We start from the raw sequence: 22,179 nt of genomic DNA on the forward strand, positions 1-22,179 counted from the left end.
AAAACTAACATAGAACATAACCTTGAACCTAACTGAACTAAATCACCACACTATGAAGTCTTAATTCTGGTAATATTTTAGTGATAACAGTGCTGGCAGATGTGGTGGAAATCAATATCACAATATTACTGTAATAGGGCTATTTTTTCCAGTATTGATATGGTACAGATAAAATTCTACATTTAAAACAAGAACTTCAATTACTAGCCCGGAAGGCCGGAGAGAAACAACAGGACGAACTGGAATTCCTGGTGACCTAAACACAATTAGTGAGCTTTGTATTTACCATACAGATATAATTTAATAATAATAATTTATACTTTGTTAATCCCACAAGGGGAAATTGCAATGTGTTCACTCTGTTGTTATTACACACAGGCCTGAAATGCACACACATGCTCAGTACCAGTATCAGTGTATATATATGCACTAATGGAGAGATGTCAGTGTGAGGGAGCCGAGCAGTTGGGGGTTCAGTGCCTTGCTCAAGAGCACCTTGGCAGTGCCCAGGAGGTGAACTGGCACCTCTCCAGCTACCAGTCCACCACCATACTTTGGTCCGTATGGGGACCTGAACCGGCAACCCTCCGGTTCCCAACCCCCTACTGACTGAGCTACTGCCACCCCATATGAGAGTGGTATCTTTCATAATTTCCCAAAATGAACTCTTTCCTTGAAAGCGATACAAAAAAAACATTTTTACCGCCCATTATATATTGTGTCCTACTTTGAGTCTGCGTGTGATTATTATAGGAATATGAAAGTGATACAACTGAAAGAAAAAATACCACAAAGTTCAATAAGGTTAAAACAAACTCATCATTGACCATCAAAAGTCCCTTAAGGAATAGTCTAGGAGTGTTATTTGTTTGTTTGTGTGCGTGTGCTGAAACATCTGCCCAGGATTAAATAGCCAAAAATAATTATAAAAAAACAAAAAACAATAAGCACCAAACAGGAACTTGGGCTGCTAGATGAGAATGACAAACGTTCTTAGTCTTTTATACGGCACACAGAGTTTTTCTAGAGAGCGCACTGAAGCTACATGACACATTTCTGTCATACGAAGGCTGACAGGCATTACCGCATGAGCGAGAGAGTATGTTGGCTACATGGTCTTGATGGATTGCTGTATAAAAAGAGCCGGAGATCCCATCTGGGTCACGTCGTATCAGTCTGACTGATTCACATTGATGAAATCATGCCGGCTTGTTAACCCACCCAGTGGGGAAAAAAAACCTCTAAACTAATACTGAGGAAAACAAAGCGGCGTCGGAAAAGAGAGAAGGAGAGAGATGTATGTCAAGGAGAGTAGAAAAGGCAGAGCAAATAATGAGAGGGAGGGCAGCAGAGGGAAGATAAGTGGTAAATAGTGATGTAAAGTCACGGCAGGAGATAGATTGGGATAATAGGAGCTGACTGAGAGGGAGATGTGAGAGATCTAGGCAGACAGAGAGCAAAAAGAGAGAGAGGAATGCAGGCTGTGGGCTGCACACTGCAGAAAATGTCCATCATACAGGAGTAGTTTTTTTCTCTTTTTTTCCAGGACTATTGATCACCACTGTCTGATGAGAAGATGGGTACGAAAAAACAAATGTGTCTTTCTGGTTATTAGACTCTGTCTGGTGTTTTCTCACTCAAACTTTCTTTGCGGAAGCATGATTGAATCACTCAATACCTAACTACGCGGCTTATTATGACAGATATTATTTGCAGTGCAACCACAGCACAGGAAATTGGCCAGGATCCACTTTTTCAACATTCGTCCAATAGTCCTACTGAGACAATCTGCTAGTATAGTTACACACTAACCCCCCCACCCCCCCAATCAACCCACAATGTACAGTGTGTGTCTGTGTGTGCGTCAGGTTTGTGCGTAGGTGTGTTTGTGCAGGGTCTGTGGTTGTGTGTGGGAAACGGTGAGTTTTTGACTTACTTTTTCCGCTGTTTTGACAGATGTTTCACTTTTTTTTTTTTAAACATTCAAAATCAAAGAAATCTCCCACTAAAGAGTTGGCAGTTCCAATCTCCATACCTAAGTACCAGTCAAAAAAGAATCGCTCTAATGTCTTTAATGGCTGAGGTTTGACTGGAAATGCCAGTTTCATAAAGGCAGGGCAGCTACTAGAAATGACATTTGCTGGGGTGTGAAATGCCTCCATGCAAAATTTGCCAAACAACGAACACACCTACATAAATCACATACTTTAAGTTCAAAATAGGAAAAAAATTGCAAATTGTAATCCTGTAATATCTGTAATGTAAATACAGCAGAAATAAGGTGGGGGATTAAAAACTCAATCATGTAACAGCCATTTCTCTGGTTCACTTTCCCTTCTGGTGCAGGTTGGCTTAAGAAAACCAGATCACAGCAGCTTGTTGGTACACAAGCAGCATTCCTCAACCCGCCTGTTTGCATTAAACTCACCAACATAACCCGCTATGCACCACTTACTGTGTTGAGGCAGTAAGTGGATTTACCAGATTGACATCTGGCAGCATGCAGCACACCACCTACACTGGCACGAATGACAATCCGTCTGGTAATGGGCTACACAATGTCCGTGGGATATTAATGGTAACAAATTGCTGTCAAGTGACAACTTTTTATTTTAATTTAAATGAAGGCAAGTTTCCTCCATAGGCTTGGAAACAGTGTGTGGTCAGGGTTTGTAAAACACGCTCACAAATATACAGTATATGGCCCTTTTTTTGGTTGGATCACTTTTGGAGACGCTACAGTAACATATCATATTGTGTAAATTAGCTTTAGTTTTTTATTATGACATGTAGGCTACAGTATAGTACCAAGCCTGTGTAGTTGCTAGACACCAATAATCAATTACTAATGGTGATTCTGGGACTGACCCTGATATTGAGGACAATAATGAGAGTACAACGCTGGCTGGCTGTGAGCCCTGCCTCACTCTTCAGCTAGATATATATTAACTAACAGGAGATATGTATCCAGAATGTGAATGCAGTTTTTATATATGACACAACAATGTGTGTACTCTTTCAAAAACCCACTCTTAGCACAGGAAATAGTGTATGTTTATACTGTACTAATAAATCACGCCAACATAGGAAATATGGGCTATTTCATTAAAGGTAGTAATTTTCATAGCAGTATTAGCAGTAATACTAGCAGTACCGTGTATGTATAACTGGATTTTGCATTTTGAAAAGAATGAAAGTTGGAGACGTCTAATTTAATGTAGATTATACATTTTTGTGTTGAAGCATTTCATTTCTTTTTCAAAATTCTGCATAACGTCACAGAATATCAGCTCCACTCTGCACTCCACTTAACGTTGAACTCTTAATTCAGAGGAGCAGCCGAGGGTTATACAGGAGAAAGCAAATGTTGCATCAAGCAGTCATGTTTGCGCAGCTTTTCCCTGGAGAGATCAGACACTTCTAATGGGAGTTACCTGCATCAGCCAGGCAGCAAAAACAGCCATTAAGCCAGCCAACACAGCCAACACAGCCAATCTGCCAACGCTAAAAAAGCGCCAGGTCTGTTACACAAGAAATAAGCAACAGAGGATTACGAACACTGTCATTTTCTCCACATCGCACCAGTGGACCAGCTTTACACAACAAACTGTGCCCAGCCCAGACTCAAAGACTGCAGGATGGGTTACTAAAAATGGAGACAACTCACTCCTAGACACACACACACACACACACACACACACTCACATAGACACAGAGAGTCTTCAGGTTAACTTGCATGTATTTGTATGAATATGTAAGATAAGCAAATCCAACAGTGCCATGGGTACGAACTGAAAACACAAAGCTTTAGCTAGCCAAGAAAGAACAGGGAGATGAAAGGTGCATACATAAACAAACAAACATATTAAACATTAATATGGAATACACAATAAATACAGAAAAACAAATATATACATACAGAATGCCTGTTATAAAAAAGAAAATACGGTTCGAGATGTCCAGACAGTGTTATGAAAGGATCAGAGGGAGCTCCACTGTAAATATGGTATCAAGCAGTAATTATGAGCTGAACGTGTGTCATACAGTATACACAAGAGATAGACTGTCATAATAAGGTCACAATGGCCCTTTATTGCAGATCAGACACACTTGTTAGGTACTGTATCTGATATTGTTGGTATGGTGCAGCTTAATTCATTACATATGTATTGTAGAATGAATCAATGCCACACTTGTTGAGCTGATTCTAATTATTTACTTTGAATTGGTTCCACACTATTAATAGTAGAACTTGTTATATAATATAATAGCATAGTATGAATAGCCCGTCCTCACACAGAAAACGACCACATGGGTCGATTGTGCGACCAAAAATGGCATTTCTTGTTAGGCTGTAGTAATTATCATAGTGCAGAAGCGATAGTGAGGTGACAGAGTATCAGAGTGCCAAAATAAGCGTCAAACAAACAGGACTTTTACTCAAGAGACCGGGATTGGTGTCCTGTATGAAACCAAACGTCAACTGTCATTTTGAAAATGTACCTATCGGTTCTATGGACCTTAGTCCGTCACGTTACCGCCACTGCGCGGCAGTAAATAGTTGTATTTGTCGTTTTGGGAGTCTTTGGAAAAACCGACCTATAATGTCATTAAGGTATGAGGATGTGTTGTGTATGAAATTATGTCGTTGAGGTATGAGGATGTGTTGTGTATGAAATTATGTCGTTGAGGTATGAGGATGTGTTGTGTATGAAATTATGTCGTTGAGGTATGAGGATGTGTTGTGTATGAAATTATGTTGTTGAGGTATGAGGATGTGTTGTGTATGAAATGCTGTTTCGGGTGCTTTTCCACGCTGACTATTAGAATTGCTCCAACAGGTTTACTAATGAAAAATGGCATTTTTAAAAATACTCAAATTTGGCACAAAATTCTCTGCTGCTTCAGTTAAAGAGTTGGCAGTACCAGCTCTTAAAAAATAAAATAAATCCTAATACATACAAGTATAGCACACACACCTCTACCTCAGATCTATCTGGGACAATGATGCCTGTGGAGCCTGCTGTCCAGGTATTTAGACATAAGCATACCAACTGCTTGTGGGACTCCAGGCTCAAACCTAGTTTTGAAAATCGATATGTACAAGTAGTCACATCGGAATATGTGCAGCAGACAGCTACAACCGACCACATTACAGTGGTGCACCCATAGCATCTGTAGTCTGGGGGTAATGTGCAGTTTAAGATGGTCTCAATTATGTGCAAATGGTAACTGGTATAAATATGCAGATATGTTGTTTTTTTAAGTTCCCATTGTCAGCTCCTTTTCTAGCTGAGGAATCACAGCCATGTTTAGGCTGTACCCCCACCCGCCTCTCTGTTGGAGACTATAGGTTAAGACTCCATAAATGTGTCAGATTTTTCTATGCGACTCATTGGGGTTTAGTTTTTAGGGAAGACGGGCTTCTGTGACCAATTTTAAGACTATTAATTGGATGATTTTGTGGAGTTGGTCAGGTATAATCTGATGGGATTAGCGGCTATGCTCTTTAAATAGAGTTCTACGGCCAGGGATTAGATGATCACAGCCAGTCGGCCTCAAGAGAAACAGATTCTCTATGGTTTTAGTTTAAAGGATAAAAAACAGAAGCAGGATTATACAGTAGGTTATGATGTGGTATGTGGATGTTTGTGTGTGTGCACAATTCTAAACATCATGGAATATGAAATTGATGCTTAACACCCCCCCCTCCCCCTCATCCCTAGTCACTACACTTTGCACTAACCTTCATCCTGGACTAAAATCTGCCCATTGCACGAACTATGTATTTTTTACATTCTGCATTCAACCCATTCAGCCTCCTTTTTCTTATGCTAAACAGCTATTTTGTATATATTTGTTTCTGTTTTTTTATTTATTGGTTATTTCTTATTTATTTTTAATATGTAGACATATTACATATGTAATTTACTGGGGCAATAAACCCTTTTCTGATTTCTGATATTGAAATGAAAGTTGCATGTGTGCGAATGTGACTAAAGTGGGATATCTACTTTGCAGGTCTCACTCTTTCTAAGCTGGTAGTATTGGAAAACCTCCTTGGGATGTGTTTAGCTGTGATGGCGTTTGGGGCAGGGGGTGGAGGGGGCACTACCAGAGGCCCCTACCTTCCTCCCCTCAACTATCCTCCTCACATCTGGATACAATGTGGGAACAGGGCACTGAGGCCAGGGGGATAGCTGAAGGGAGGGTGTGAGTGTGCTGGGGGATTCTTTACAAAACATCAAGAGCCAATGGAAAAAGGTGGTGGTGGTGGTGCTGCTGCTGCTGCTGGTGGTGGATGTGGAGCGCTGGGGCTGTGTGTGTTGTGGTGGTGGTGGTGGGAAGGTGGGAGGGGGTACTAAAAAGCTCCCTGTCTTTGGTCTCTTCTTCCCTGTGTAGTTGACTGCAAGGCCCCAAGCAATAGATGGATAGAGAGGCAGCTGGGAACTGAGGTAGGTTCAAGCAGCGGCCCAGAAAACACAAAGCGGGAGCACAAATTCAGACATGGTAAAAATCTGTTGTTTCTGCTCTTATTAACAGGGTACATAGACCAGATATAACAAGCAATCACTTGAGGTTTGGATTCCCATATAATCTCTACCTACTAAATACAGTAACTGAGTTCCACTTTGATGCAGAACAGAAGGAAAAGGAACACCCACATTACCCACAATCAGGATTTCTGCAGGGTTCACCAAACACAACATCCAACCCAATTTAATACCTGGCTGTTTCATGATCATACTAGCCAAGTATGGTGGAAAACCTGTAGGGATGATATGGCAACAAATTATTTATTATCATATCACATTTTCTCAGTACTTTACAGCAGTACATAACAATAATTCTGAGTGATATAATTATTCAAAGGAATGCGACCTGGACCCAGATAAGCAGCACACAATGGATGGATGGATGGATTAACCACTGAAAAATCATTCATTCATTTAAGTTAATTAATTATTCATTATAATTATGCTAACACGCCAATTATGAGACAATGAGCTTCTGTAGCTAGAAATAGCGACTTCAAGCACAACCACAACAACCCCACTTGTATCTCCCAGGTGACTAACGTCACCCAACATCAGCCTGCAATCAGATACAACAATATTTGATCACTAACAATCTATCAGACATTGTGCACCTCTTTTTGGAGCCACAAAAGGCTAGTTGTTGCTAAGTTGTTGTTTTTTAACATAGTACCCCTTAAAACCTGTAAACACACTTTGAGTTGTAAAATTGCCGCACTTTCCCTTTCATAGCATGCAATACATCCATCTTGTCAACCAGAAAGCCATCTCGCTGAAAAGCCGAAATTATCTTTGCAATCTGATTTTCCAACGTTCACAAAAGCACGGGCTACAACAAGGGTCTCGCTTGAGAGAGCCTAATGTAATCACTCACAGTCATAACAACACTTAAGTCAGTGATTGAGAGGAGAGTATTCGTGCTATTTTTGTCTGTAACAGGCATCCTTTGTATAATAGAAATTAAATAAATATGATTGGGAGATAGATGAATGAAAAATAAAGAACAGTAGCCTTGTACTTGTTTTTCCTTGCTGAATAGAAACCTTCAGAATAGTTGATAGATGCACATGGCCCGCAGCTGCGTGGAGTTAAACTGTATCTCTGATCCACATGTGGATTTGGGGTGAGCTCATTAGCTCATGGGCGACCCTCCTCCTCCTCACCTCTGTCCTCAGTGACCCTAAAGCCTGCTTGACCCTGTCAGATTTCCACTACCACTTCCTAGACCCTGTCTCCTAACGCCTGTTCAATCCCTTCACTACAAAGTAGCACATTAAGTATAACAACAAAGGGAGTAAGAGTCATGGTATCACTACCGCTATCAATTATTGCCCAAATTTGGCTTATAATAAAACTTTTACATTGCACAAATACGGTCACTTGTTACTATTGTTCATTATTTTGACTCATTTTTAGAAAGCCAACAGTTTGAAGTCAAACTTCGCCCTGTATTTCCATATAAGTGGGTCTGCCATACCTCTGTTCCCACAGTAAAAGGCTGAAGAGTAGTGACATGCATGCATGTCAATAACAGCATTGTACAGAGGTCCTGCTCATTTAAACAGCACCGTCTTCGCTTTTATTCATTGTTCTTTCAGAGTATCAATTTGTTGTATTTTTATGTTGTAATCCCATAATTGAGAAAAAGAATCATGTCATTCTCCTCTACAATGATCAGAACAGCATTTTTGACAGGATTACGTCCAAACTTCCATCCCTCTGTACCCCCCTCTACCATACACACACACACACACACGTGCATGCGCACACACGCTCACTAAAACGCATCCTGGCAAGGTTAGGCTGACATCAGCGCCTAACGATCAGTTTTTCTGTGGGCTGAATGATTAGCTGCAGTAGCCTGGAGACTTTTCCAGCTTGTTTCCCTAAATTGGTCAGACATGCAACATCACTGGCCTTCAATCTGCACTAACTACATCCACTCTCCTCCATTCTCTCTGACTCAAAAAAGAGAAAATACTTTTAGGGACTAAGAGATGATGCTAACAATGCAGTGAATGTGGGCCAATTGAGGTGGATAAGGTCTAGGGTATAAAAGGTTTTTTGTCTCTAAAGTTGTTTTCATAAATGGAGTAACAATGGTAGTTCCTTGAGGGAGATTAGACAACTCTGTGTGTGTGTGTGTGTGTGTGTGTGTGTGTGTGTGTGTGTGTGTGTGTGTGTGTGTGTGTGTGTGTGTGTGTGTGTGTGTGTGTGTGTGTGTGTGTGTGTGTGTAATAGGGTGGAGCAGTTAGCAGTTAGTTACATATTTGCATTAAAGTGAAACTAAAGTGAGAATGACAGATATGACAGCAAATTTTTGCAAATATCTTTAAAGTAGTACTCCATACATCCTTGTTTTTTTTTTCTTTATTTAGTTTCCAACTGAAGTTCTTAATGCTCATTTCTGTCATATTTCTGCTCTCTTCCCAGAAATAAATCAAATAAACAAATCTTCTGTCTCAATATTCTGTTCATGAAGTTGAGCTCCCATGGGTGACACTCCTTGCTTTGTCTGCACAGCCACACTGGCCATCACCATCGCCTACGCTTACCACTTATTCTCTTTATTCTAAAACAACTGCAAACAAAGCATAACTTCCTGTGCGTCAGAATATTTATTTCCTAGGAAAGAACCATAACAAAGAACCTACATTTGTATCATTTAAGACCTATTTCATTTTTTTGGTCGACTTTTTCATTCCCATTTAGAGTGTGTTTATTAACTGGACAAAGTGGTGAATGCTAAAAAGGAGCCTATCTGCTTAAGAAACAGTTCACCCAACCCCCACCCACCCTTAATGCCCTCTGGGCTGCTGTGAGTTTGGATTAAGTTTGGGTGCCATGTCCCCTCCCTACTCAGCCCGGCCGTCACCCTTTGCAAAACATACATACGGAGTTTGTGTCGTGGAGTAGCCTATCAAAAGGAAGGCCACAGTCTGCCAGAGAGATAAATAGACTAGATAGACAAGGTACAAGGAATGCAGAGGCAAGAAAAGCTGGATGCGTTGCATTGTGTAAAATATATCACAAATATCCTTGAAACTGATCTATAGTAGATGTCCAACTCACGGTTCCTCAATCAGAGTGCATTGTGTGATCCTAGTTAAAAGAACGATATATACTGAAACATCTAGTTTATAAAATAAAGGGTGAATCATTGCTAAAAGGTGTTTCTGTAAATGCTATCTAATTAAGGCATGAGTGCGTGTGTGTGTGTGTGTGTGTGTGTGTGTGTGTGTGTGTGTGTGTGTGTGTGTGTGTGTGTGTGTGTGAGTGTGAGAAGCAGTGGATCAATAATGGTAGTCTACTTCGGTGACATCTGGGCTGGACAAAGAGTGCCGTTCCTTCCCCCAGCAGCTCTCCCTTCTCTCTCTCTCTCTCTCTCTCTTTCAATCCCTGATCACAGCCACGTGGTTCTCTGGGCTATTTCTCCCAGCTAAGCTTATTTCTCTTCTTTAATCCCACAGCAATCACAGCAACAATGCCAAGCGTTGGGTTCACAGACGCGGGCTGAAATCTATTAACTATGATCACTATATGTCAGCTCAAAACCTGATAAGCACTGCTAATGAATCCAGCGCATTCAGCTCAGTGTTGTGTGCTCGTGATTGCTATTTCATTGGATCATCAATAATGTGTAAGATGGGAAATCAACATGAGTGCCAGAGATGGATAATGCAGCTTGTAATGTAGTACACCTGCCATCCATTTGAACTGATGTGGGTTTCTACTTTTTTTGTAAAAACACATCCTATTCAATTCAGCTGATGGAATCTCTGAACAGACAAGGAGAACTAAAGCTTCTAGCATCCCTGCAAGCCCGGGCTGCTGCAAACAAGAGTTGCACTGATAAATGGGGTCGATATCCAACCCTGATTTTTTGATTATCAGCCACTCAGTGTGGTCCAACTCGGATTTCAATGATGGTTCCATCCTTTGCACAGCTGATGACATTGTTATCTATTAGTACAACTTCAAGTAGTAGTGGTAGTAGTTGTAGTCTGACCACGCAAATTGTCAATGTTCAAACAGGCAAATATAGCAGACGCACACCTGCATGTGTGAGATAGACGGCTATGACACAGACCTAAAAAAGCCACTGCACACTAACACTGCTTCCCTATTATTTAATCATTTTGAATAGCTTCATATCAACACGTTGGTATCGGTTACAACTACAAAGTTGTATTAGTTGTAACTTTTTTGAGTATTTTTAAAACACATAATTCCAATCAGAGAAGTGTGTGTGTGTGTGTTTTTTTTTTACTTACTAACTACAGCTCTGCAAATACATTTACAGCAACTGTAATCGTCTTCTTTCATCACTAACATATTCAGGAATTTTGCTTATCACTGGGAGTGATCTCAACATTGAACGACTTCAAATGTCTCCTATGATCACGGCCGTGGTAATGATCGTGATTAAAAAGCAGGTGTGCCCTTTGTTCCTACTTCAAACATTCAGTCTGGACTGTATTGTGTGTAGGCTCTATTTATACAGATTATAACAGTGTGTGTTGTCATAATTGTTTTTGCATTAAGCTGTCAGTGTTAAACAACTGGGGGTGTAATAATATTTATAGCCTTTTGCAATGCATATTGTAAAAAATGGCTACAACTAATAAGCGTGGGTTGTTTCCACAATTCCATTCAGCTGTTGTTCCTTTGGTTGATGACGGGACCTGTATACATAAATAACACCATCGTCTTTTTATTAGTAACCCTGAAACATCAGTATAAAGCTATATTACGGTAAATAATGACAGTAAACTAAATTGTGAGGTTGTCTTTTCCACCTTATTGACTTCCATTTCAGAACATCTCCTTCTGTATTCTAACAAATGATTGTTTATGCATTTGTCTTTTAGACGACTTCTCAACAAGAAGCATTTCAGCACAGTCGTGTGACTGCAATAACAGCCACTTTTTCAAAACGTGATGCTCCGCCACAGGCATTGACTATGAATGAACTGCACCTTGTACTGTATATATGCACAGTGTGATATGTTTGACAGTTTGTATTTGATACAAGTCTGTTTCAGGTCTACATAGAGCTCTACTATCCAAGTAGTTTGGCTTTTACTGGGGAGTTCCTGAGTCCCATGGTGGCATGCTGTCTCAAATATCAACTACCGGCCGCATGAATGAAAAACATATCAGTATGCGCAACAGTTGAACCCTACTCAACACCACCACCCCGTTCCTCCCCTCCCCCCCCCCCCACCACCACGGGCGAACGCTAAAAAGGCCCAGTGCCTAAACCCCTCCCATCCCCTACCCCCCACCAACTCTATCCCCTCTCCTATCTATAATCCTCCTGTTACTACATCATTTTCTTTGGAGTCTATTTTAGACACAGGTGGAAAGTAACAAAATACATTTACTCACGTTACTGCATTGAGTCGTTTGGTTGTGTATTTTGTTTTTCTCAAGTCGTTTTTTAAAATCGGTAATTTAAAATGTACTTGATTACGTTTTGAGTGAAGTATTGTATTCCGCTACATTACAAATCCCTTTCGTTACCGAGTCAAAAAAATAAAAAAAAACTTTGACTAACGAAAACCGAAAGGAAGAATAAAAAACAAATCGCGCCCGGAACCACTACAGTGACGAGTGATCAGCATCTGGGCTGCCTACCAGGCGCCGAGTCTTTCTGTAGGAGACTGAGAAGGAGATGGAGGCGGATCAGGCGAGCGACGGCTCTTCAGAGACTGTTTCCAGTAGAAACGCTAGCTGAAACGTCGAATTCTGCCACCCAAAACCACGAAAATCCTAGGCCACATTTGAAAGACTTGTTTTTCATTTAAATTCAAGAGGGCCAATAGTATCATCGTGCACAGCCAGATGTGCCTGCCAAAGCTGACTGAACTGGCAGCTGTCAATGACTCCTCAATCTAATCTGCTGAAGCATGTTTTGGTAAGTAGTTATTACATGTGTATGCATTTGTATAGATGTTTATACATTTGTATAGATTTTTCTTTAATTAAAAACGAAATGGTTTTGGATTGATGACCCCTTGTCCTATTTTCACTACATGGGAGAGATCCCCCGCCCACCCGGCCCTGTTTTACAGTTCTTTTTTTAATGTAACTAAGTAACTTTTACTTAAGGTACATTTTAAATTAACTACTTATTACTTTTACTTGAGTCATTTTTTCAGTTAGGTAATTTCACTTGTACTTGAGTAATATTTCATCAAAGTATTGGTACTTTTACTTGAGTTTACAATATTTTAGTACTTTTTCGACCTCTGAGTTTAGACAGCTATCAGTCCCCACAGTTCACTACCTGGACAGAGCTGCTTGGCTTGGCAATATACTCTATTGATCCTTATGGGTGGGTAGGCTGCAGGTGTGACCCAAATAAAGGGATTAACTACCCACCTGTTAGCAAGGTTTGGCAAACAATGGGCAATGTACTGTACACACACTGGAAATGTGTAGGATGACAGTCGCAGGAAATATAAATTCTTTCTGATTATCCTGGGCAGTAATAAATAGGTTTCCCGTGGAGTGCTCATTTTTAATTTAATCCAGGAGGCGGGGTTTCTAGGCTAACACAGAGAGGTTGCCCTTTCAGAGTGGAAACCCCCACCATGCGGCAGGGAATCAATGCCGTCACCACAGAACAGACAACCAGAGTATTCTCATTTTTTGTTTCATACCCTCCACACCCCACCTTAAAAAGGAACAGTTGTTAAAGTGGGTTTGCGCTTGTTGTTTGCTGCCTCTCTCCATAATCCAACCTCAACACGGCACAGAGAGTTATTTCAACCTGTGAAGTCAGATCTTTGCTTTGAAGTAGAAAGGATTGATACGATCTAATAACAAGGAAGAGTTGAGAGAACAAACAGGAAGAACTGGACGCATAAGACTGCACAGGACTTCAGCCTAACTGACTGTCTTGTGATTTGTTGTCTGCTTTTTCCATAGTCATTCTAGTTCAAAGCCACACAACATTGACATGAGCAGTTTGGACAGAGATGAAGAAGTAAGAGGCAAAGCACGGTAGCAATTACACTTTAAAAAGGACTGAATTGATTCTAAGACATAAGTATGCACAAACCAACTAGCTGACTCTGGAACTCTTCCAGACGTGAATTCCACAAGGTGCTGGAAACCACAGAGACCTTGGTCGATGCCAACACAAAAAAAAATTAAAAATAGGGAGATCCACACACTTAAGCCACTGCCATTTTCCAGAACAGTACAGAGATACTAACCAGGATATGCACCTGATAGCAACAGTAAATGCAAATCAGTGTGCTATCCTTACTGTAAACCTGCTTTGAGTGATGTGTTGGCCACTTAGGGGCAGCAAAAGCAAGCTGTAAACACACCACTGACATAGTATTAGGTTGAAACGACAAACTTGCTAGCAATTTCATTAACATATCCAGCACAATCCATTTTAGCATTAATCCAGGGTTGTGTTTCTGGCCAACCTGATGAATGTCAATCCAATATTCTTTCTTTTTAGCTCTGTTGTGGTCTACACCAACTCCTGAGGGAAATATCTGCTTAGTTCTGCCAAATGCGCACCTGTGTTCGCTATAGTTCCTGACTTTGTCTTTCCGATGTTTAGTTCTGAGCATGTAGCGTGGGTTTTTTGGGACTTGTTTCACTGTAAAATCAAAAAATAAAGCGACACAGAGCTTTTGGAGAGCGAAATCAAAACAGCAAAGTTGTCAGAAAACCAAAACAATGAGCTAAAAGTCTCTATAAATACCTGTAGAGCTAAGGAGAATTTCAAAGTCAGGTGAAAATTCGCTGTGCGGTGATCATTTTGAGCAATACCTTTCACATTACACACAGTCATTTGATCAATTGTTAATATCATTTCTTTGATTATAAGCAGCTTTAATATTACCTGCTGGGGGGAAATCAGCAGAACATGTACACAGCTCAGTGATATTACCTAAAAATACATCTCATCTGAGAGTCTGTATAGTGTTGAACCCCGCTCTCGTTTGATGAAGGTAAATGACTATGTCCATGTTGAAAAGGCACAAGGCAGTAATGAGTAATGAAAACAGCCGAGTTAGTGCTGCCATTCAGTAAAGGGCCTGCTGCTGTGGAATGTGAGGCGCCATTCATTCACATGGGTTAAAAATGCATTTCTGCCACCACAAAGCCCTGCCTTGTCCTCATTGTTTCTCACCACGCCAATAAAACACGTCCACACTCTGAACGGAGGAGATACAAAAAAAAAAAAAATTGCTAATTTTACTCCTACAGATACAGGGAGAGAAAAGGGGGGTGGGGGTAGGGTAGGTGAGGAGTCAGGTCTTTGGAAGAGACAAACAGTCACGGTAGAGTTGAAAGTTTGATCACGATAGGAAGTGGGAGGGTGGGGGGGTGAGGGGGGTGGAAAAGTAAGCACACAAACTGCCTACTAAAGACAAACAGTCCTATTGACAAAAGCTACATGTATGGAGCATTTATTAATTATATGAAAAGAGACACAAGGGCGGACGGCGAGCAAAAATACAAAAAGCTTCGCTCAAGTCCTGCGTGAGCTCTCTGCGGATCCATTTGTGTGTACGAAGCATCTGTGACAGGCTCCACACACACACACACACACATACACACACACACACAAAATCACATTTTGCAACTGCTGTGGAAGCTAGATTCAACATGAATCACATTTGTATTAGTCAACTGATATGTCACATTTAAACATAGGTCATGTTCCTGTTTCCCTCGCTTAACAATGCTCAACAAGTGATCTCAGACGTGATGTTACAAGTGTTTGGAGCCTTGTATGACATAACCATCTAAGAAAGAACAAAAATACTCCCACATTGTGGCTTTTCCCAGAAGGAAAAACAAAACCTAAAGTCTGCCGATATTGCCATTACACAGAAATCAATGAAATGTTCAGAAAAGCATTTATTTACATGTTCCCTAAAGCTACAACAGACTACATTAGGCTAATTATACTTTTACTTGCCATGGCTTGGAGAACAGGTGGCACTCTTAAGAACTCTTTATTATCTAACAGTCATTTTGGGAAAGTAAGATCATTTACTGCCGTGCTGTGTTGTACTCACTAGTATAACCACAGAGGGAGGGCTGCGGGCTGTAGATGAAATGTTTAACATAATGTCTGAAATCTGACATAGGGGAGACCATGTAATCCTGTCTGCAAAACAACACTCCCTCCCTCCCTCCCTCCCTCCCCTCTCTCTATCTCTTCCTCTTTCTGTATGTGACCTTACACAGAAGAAAACACTGTATCTTTACACGACCAGAGAGAAAAACAGCACACCACAGAAAGACAATATCAAAGGAGAGGGGGGAAAATGCTGGCAAGTACAGAAAGCTCACAGTTGACGATCCAGTGCACACTGTGAGTTTGTAAAAGAGAAATACTAGAATACTGAAAGAATACCTGACAGAAGACAATGCTCATATATCACCTAGTACCGACACAGAAATTCATTCAAAGTCGAAAAACGCCAAACTCGCTGAAGTAGGCTACTACACACAAACGACAACAGGAATAGCATGGTGCTGTGTGTGTGTGTGTGTGTGTGTGTGTGTGTGTGTGTGTGTGTGTGTGTGTGTGTGTGTGTGTGTGTCAGCCAGACCAATGTAGTTTACTATTCAAAGTCAAAATTCCAACAACATCATATAAGACAGAGCCCTCAGTTTTGTGTTTCTTCATTATTTGGATTGCTTAAAATACAAACAACGTGGAAGTGCGCGTGTTTTGACACGTGCGCGCGCACGTAGGCTGCATGCACGTGCGCACTGTCTTCTCTCTCTCTCTCTCTCTCTCTCTCTCTCTCTCTACTGTAAACTCTGCTTTTACATAACTATCTCCTCTGATACTCCATCCTGTCCCTAAGGGAGGATCACTATGACAATCCTATAATGTCCCTAACTGTAATAGGTAGCCTATATTTAATGTGTAATGGCTTTTATTGTGACCTTTATGGATGTGTGTTTCCTATGGTATAGCTATCATTTTGACGTATGGGACTACTGCTGCTGGTTTCTAGCGCTCTTATGCTACTTTATATCATTGTAATATTACAAAAAAAAAAAAAAAAAAAAAACTTTAAGAACTCCACTGTGTCTATTATTTGTTTAGCACCCTTCCAGGTTCCACTGTGTGTTATCAATCCAAAAAGAATTAAAAAGAAAATCTTAAAAATGACCCATATCTCCATTATAGCACATGTACTTGTGCTGCCCGTGTCTTAATCATTCCTTTCTACACTCTTAAAGGAAATGACTAGGTTAAAGCCAAAGAGTCGGTAGTAACAGTCAAAGATTGCACTGTAGCGGCAGCCTGGCGAACGCACCCTTAAAATAACAGACAATGATAATTATACAGCCACTTCCTTACCAGTTTAAACACCGCTGAGCTCAAACACTCACAAAAACAAAACAAAAAAAAGCACCGGTGCAGCTCTCCAAAAAGCAAAATATAAAAAGTCCAGATCCGGCAGAGATAAGAGGAGACACACTGTGTCTTCCAGCGCAGCGACTGACAACAGCGACCCGTGGTTCAACTCTGCAAAAAATGGTGTGCAATTAATATTATCTCTGGCGAATTCCTGAATCTCCTTGTGTTGTAGAACAGTACAGGTTCCTCTCTCTCTCTCTCTCTCTCTCTCTCTCTCTCTCTCTCTCTCTCTCTCTCTCTCTCTCTGTCTCTCTCTCTCTCTCTCTCCCCCCTCGCTGTGTGTCTCTCTCTCTTGTCTCCTGTCGTTTCACTGCTGCTGCCTTCAGGTGTTGTCGGAAATGTCGCGACTCAAGAGATAAATAAATACAACTAAATTCAGTAAAGTGATAAAAACTCAGCTTATTGATGGAGTCTCCATAGAAGAAGGGGGGAGTTTTTCTTTTTAACTCATACAGTATAATTCATATCAGATATATGTATTCAAATAAAATATAATAAAGTAATAATACTGTAAATGATTATATTACTGTAATTATTTTACAGTATTGGAATTTATGCAGTAATACCTACTACAGTAGTCTAATATTTACTTTGATTAAAAGTGCGGTACTGTGGTTATTACTGTAATAACATTTACAGTACATTTATATGTACTGTTATTAGATTTACAGTAAGCATACTGTAGAATATACTACAGCAACTTACTAGCTAATTGCTGCCAGCTAGTTGCTGTAGATTTCACAGTTTTCTTCTTACAGTGTAGGCTATATGCCTTGAATTTGGGGTCCAAGATGGGGGCATTGAAATGCAGGATATTATTAATATGCTATTTTAAGAATCTGGTATTCCATGCAGGGTAGGCTACACTATGTTGACAATAAAGTGGAAATGATTAGTCAGTGAATTGACTGGTCAATTGAAATAACATGATACAGTGGATTATATATTTTGCTGATTGATTAATTGGTTTTACAGCAAAAAATAGCAAACATTTGCTAGTTCTAGCTTCACAAATGTGAGGACTAGCTGCATCTCTCATTGTACCGACTGACGGACTGTTGATCAGACAAAAGAAACGTACATTTGAAGACACTTCATTTTGGACTCCGGGAGTTGTTCTCTATTCTCTGACATTTTGCGGACTAATCGATTATTCACTGAATAGAGAAAATAACTGCCAGTTTGATCAACATTTTAATTGTTATATGCTTTATTATTAGGCTATAATAGTTTACAGTTAGGCTAAATCAATATGTAACACATGAAAAACAATGTTTATTCAGATTAAGATATCATATTTTGTTGGCATATAAACTACTGCATGGTTTGTTAGTGAAATCTGACTTTTTCTGTAATGGCATTGATTGAGACCCATGCCCACTCAATTTCCCATAATTCACTCATCTATATGGAAGTGCATTGGGTAGGCTCACAGAGGCTAGATGGTCTCGTGATAAAACACATACATGATCATCCAACATCCCCTATCAAGTCACAGTAGAGAGTACAGCTTCCCTTTCCCCGTTTAATAACCTGATGAGGGTCTTTCAATTGAGTCGTGCTCAATTGTTGACACTGCGGAATTCTTTCCGGATCACCTGAACGCACCACGAATGGAAAGAAGCCCTGTGTGCGAAACACCGAGGACAAGATCGAGGGCGAAAAAAAAAAAAAAAAAAAAAAGGAGAAGCAGAAAAGTTTGTCCCCGCGGTGTAGGCTTGTCCTTGTCACTAAACCTTACGTCCACACACAGAGGCCACACATTTCACTGCGTCTCGGTTTCATTTTTGCCTATGTCTCCATCGCTTCCTATCAGCTGGATCAGCTGGAGTGAGTGAGTGTGTGTGTGTGTGTGTGTGTGTGTGTGTGTGTGTGTGTGTGTGTGTGTGTGTGTGTGTGTATATATATGTGTGTGCGTGCGTGTGTGTGTTTGTGCGTGTGTGCGCGCGCGTGCGTGCGTGCGTGTGTATTCTAAAGTGTCCAGAGAAGAGGTGACGCTGAACAATTGCAGTCCAACCATTATCGGTTTTGTGCGTAAAAAAAGACACGTTGGCTGCCAAGACCTGCACGTAGGCTACACGTCCGATAATGGAGTTAAAGACAAAACAAAAAAACGTAATTAATTCAGATTGTCTTGCACTGAACCCCCCTCACCCCCCAGCTGTGGCTCAGTCCTATTGTGTCCCCCTTTACCATAAACAGCAGGCTCACATCCTGTAGGTGCATCATTATTTGGGGGGGGGGTAAAAGTTACATGCACCCCCTCCACCCATTTACTTCTGACTCGCCACATGTTCACCCCCCCCCACACACACACACACACACACACACATTCACACCGCATGCAGATGAGTTGTGAGAGCTTGAATTGGTGCAGACATTGAAAAGAAGAACAAATGCGACACACCAGAGATCTTCCAGCGGTTTCAGATCCTCAAATTACTGACAGGAAGAGCAGTTTCCGTCTGCCGGCACCTGTGCCTTGCTCAGTGGCAGTTGTGTGCCTTGTAGCCTATGCCTATTATGTAGGACACTTCTTCCTAATATGGATATACACCGCCCCCCCCCCCCCCACCCTGTGTGTCTGTCTCCGTGTGAATAAATCAATCTTAAAAAAATAAATAAAGAAAGAAAGAAAGTAGCCTAGAGAACCTATTCATCCATCTCTTGGATGTTTTCTGCACTGAGCCGAGTCTTTTTTTTTTTATTTAAATTTTTTTTTTTACTACTCGCACTTTTATTGTTGCCACAAATCTGCCTGTCCGATGCTGCGGTGATAGAGTGTTATGCCCGAAAAAAAAAAAAAAAAAAAATAGGAGGAAGAGATGAGCTGGTGGAAAGTTTGCTTAACCTCAGAGATGAGTCCGGCCATTCTCCGTTTATTGCTAAAAAAAATTGTTTTTTATTTGAATAACTGACTTTAGGCAGCTTTTTAAAAGCTTGACATTGAGTAGGCTATACGGTGACTCGCATATATCTCAAGTAGCATTAAACTGCTTTAAGTTATAGGCTATAGCCTCTATGAAAAGTGGACATTATAAATGATTTCTTACGCAGTTTTGGTTTCGGTGCCTTGGGATAATCGCCGACAGAAGGTCATACAAGATCTTTTTTTGTTTTCTTCTTTAATCAACCACTACACCCGTGCCTGCATGTAACCTATTTATAAATCAAGATCCGACAATCGCCTTCCACCTACATCCCATTCAGAGCACACGAGGAGGGCCGGTATAGCCTATTCTGTATGCGTTACAAATGGAGAGAAAATCAGAAATCTGCGTACCTGCTTTATCCAAAAGAATATTCCAGGGGGGGGGGACTTCAAGAAACACAGGCAATCCTAAAGGTGAAAGCATGCTCTTTGCAGTGTATGCTGAAGTGCATGATTGAGTAGGTCGGGTCCATTCTGTCCCGCGGGGGGTGAACAGGGATTCCTCTCCGCGATGATTTGCATATCGCCGTTACATTTCCTTCAGAAATTGAACACCTAGACTCACATGTTAGATTGTAACCGCAACAACGACTGCGATAAAAAAATTTAAAAAAGTCATCTTGCCGCCTCCTTGTTTGTGTTGCTAATTTCCTGACACCCCTTTCCCGCGGCCGAATGGCTTCTCTCGCATTAAATGGAACTATCTGCTATTGTCTCATCAGCGAAAAGTTGTTGATACTGCTAGAGACTCGAACAAAAAGTGCGTAAAGAGTGCGAGCGTGCCCACCGTGCCGACTAACTCAGACTTAAGGTTTTAGATGTCAAGGCGAAGCAAAGAGATACAACATACAAGTAGATATGGCGATGTCATTTGCCAATGCAGTGTCAGGGATAGATAGATAGATAGATAGATAGATAGATAGATAGATAGATAGATAGATAGATAGCTGAAGAGTCATCCTCCTTGACCCACCCTGTTGCAACAACACCCAGGCAGCTGTTTTAAAGGGGGAGGGGGGGGGGATACATCCTACTGTTATGAGTGTGAATGTATGAAAATATGACCAATATTATATAGACTATCATATCTTGATTTATTGGTTAAAGATGGAAAAAAAAAAAACTCCCTCTTTTTTTCACAAAGATGTGACACACATTGATACCATTGTTACATGATTCCACCAGCACATTGTCTCATTCACAGAAACTGTGGTTTTGTTTCACGTGGAAAGCTCCTGAAAGAAATGAAACTGTACTCAAACAATGCACATTTTGTCCTACTGTTTTTGATACTTCTGGAATGCATGGCTATCCCAACTACTTTATTTTCAGTCAAGCAGGTTCCCGATCCTGTTCCACGCACACTCTTGACAAACGACAAACAAAATGACACAGCCATAACACGGTGGCAACCCCCTGGTCAGGCTATTATGCTCAAAAGTGATTTGCATAATAACTATAAGAAGTGGCTGCTAGATGTACTGTAGCTCTGATGCTCACCCGTGTTCCACTACCTACAGACAACGGCTTCAACAACAGAAATTAGTTGTTTAATTGGGTCCCGTTTTACTAAAGTTAAATAAATGCCAAACACGAAAGGGTTAACTCTCTTGCAGGATTGGAAAATCTAGAAAAAAGCATGGGAAATAAATGTGGTAACCCAATGGTGCACAAGTGTTTGATAACTGTGGTTGTTTAGCCAACAAATCTGATTACACATCATTTCTGATCTGTGTCTTTTGTTATACTTGGGATTTGCTACACTCCATTAGCTCTCGGTATCGTTTAGAATAGATTTTGAGATTCTTTTACTTGTTTTTAAAGCTCTAAAGGCCAAGACACACAGACCCTCGGCAGAAAAGGCAGTTGGACTGATCAGTCTCCCCCGAGTTGGTCAAAAAAGTGCCTCGGAACACACCAAAGCGACGAGACGTGATACGTCTCCATAACAGCAGGCGGCGCTAATCTGTATTGTCGCCCATAAATGAAAACCGGCAGCTGATTGGACGAACGCGTCACGTGGGTCTTGTTTCTCCGGAAATTCAAAGACAGACTGTCATGGCGGCTCGTTCAGAGTACGATCTAATATTGTATTAAAATAGTTCACCGAAACGTCTTTCTGAAAACATTTTAAGCGAGAAATAGGCCATGCAGTTGCTGAATCTGACTTCATTTCAGATCGACAAAGGTCAGTTTAAAAGATTTTCGTCAGATTTTGAGAGACTCTAGTCACGCTAGTTTCCGGGTTAGCACTCTACCAATCAGATGGGTCATTTGAGTCCGACTGC

The 22,179-nt window shown here is 40.8% G+C and overlaps 1 protein-coding gene across 3 annotated transcripts in view; it reads right to left on the bottom strand.

Moving 5' to 3' along the window:
• Positions 1 to 20,306, bottom strand: part of LOC114557080 (zinc finger protein 516) — a 51,565-nt gene extending 31,259 nt beyond the window's left edge. For 2 of the 3 annotated variants that reach the window (XM_028580354.1, XM_028580356.1), the window contains exon 1: positions 16,900 to 17,135. The gene's annotated coding sequence lies outside the window, so the exon portion shown is untranslated. Of the gene's footprint in view, positions 1 to 16,899; positions 17,136 to 20,242 lie in introns of those variants that run through there. The other variant, XM_028580355.1, reaches the window with a different exon arrangement.
• Between the last annotated feature and the right edge of the window lie 1,873 nt (positions 20,307 to 22,179).

This window comes from Perca flavescens, chromosome 6, assembly GCF_004354835.1.
Source record: "Perca flavescens isolate YP-PL-M2 chromosome 6, PFLA_1.0, whole genome shotgun sequence".
Classification (NCBI taxonomy): Eukaryota; Metazoa; Chordata; class Actinopteri; order Perciformes; family Percidae; genus Perca; species Perca flavescens.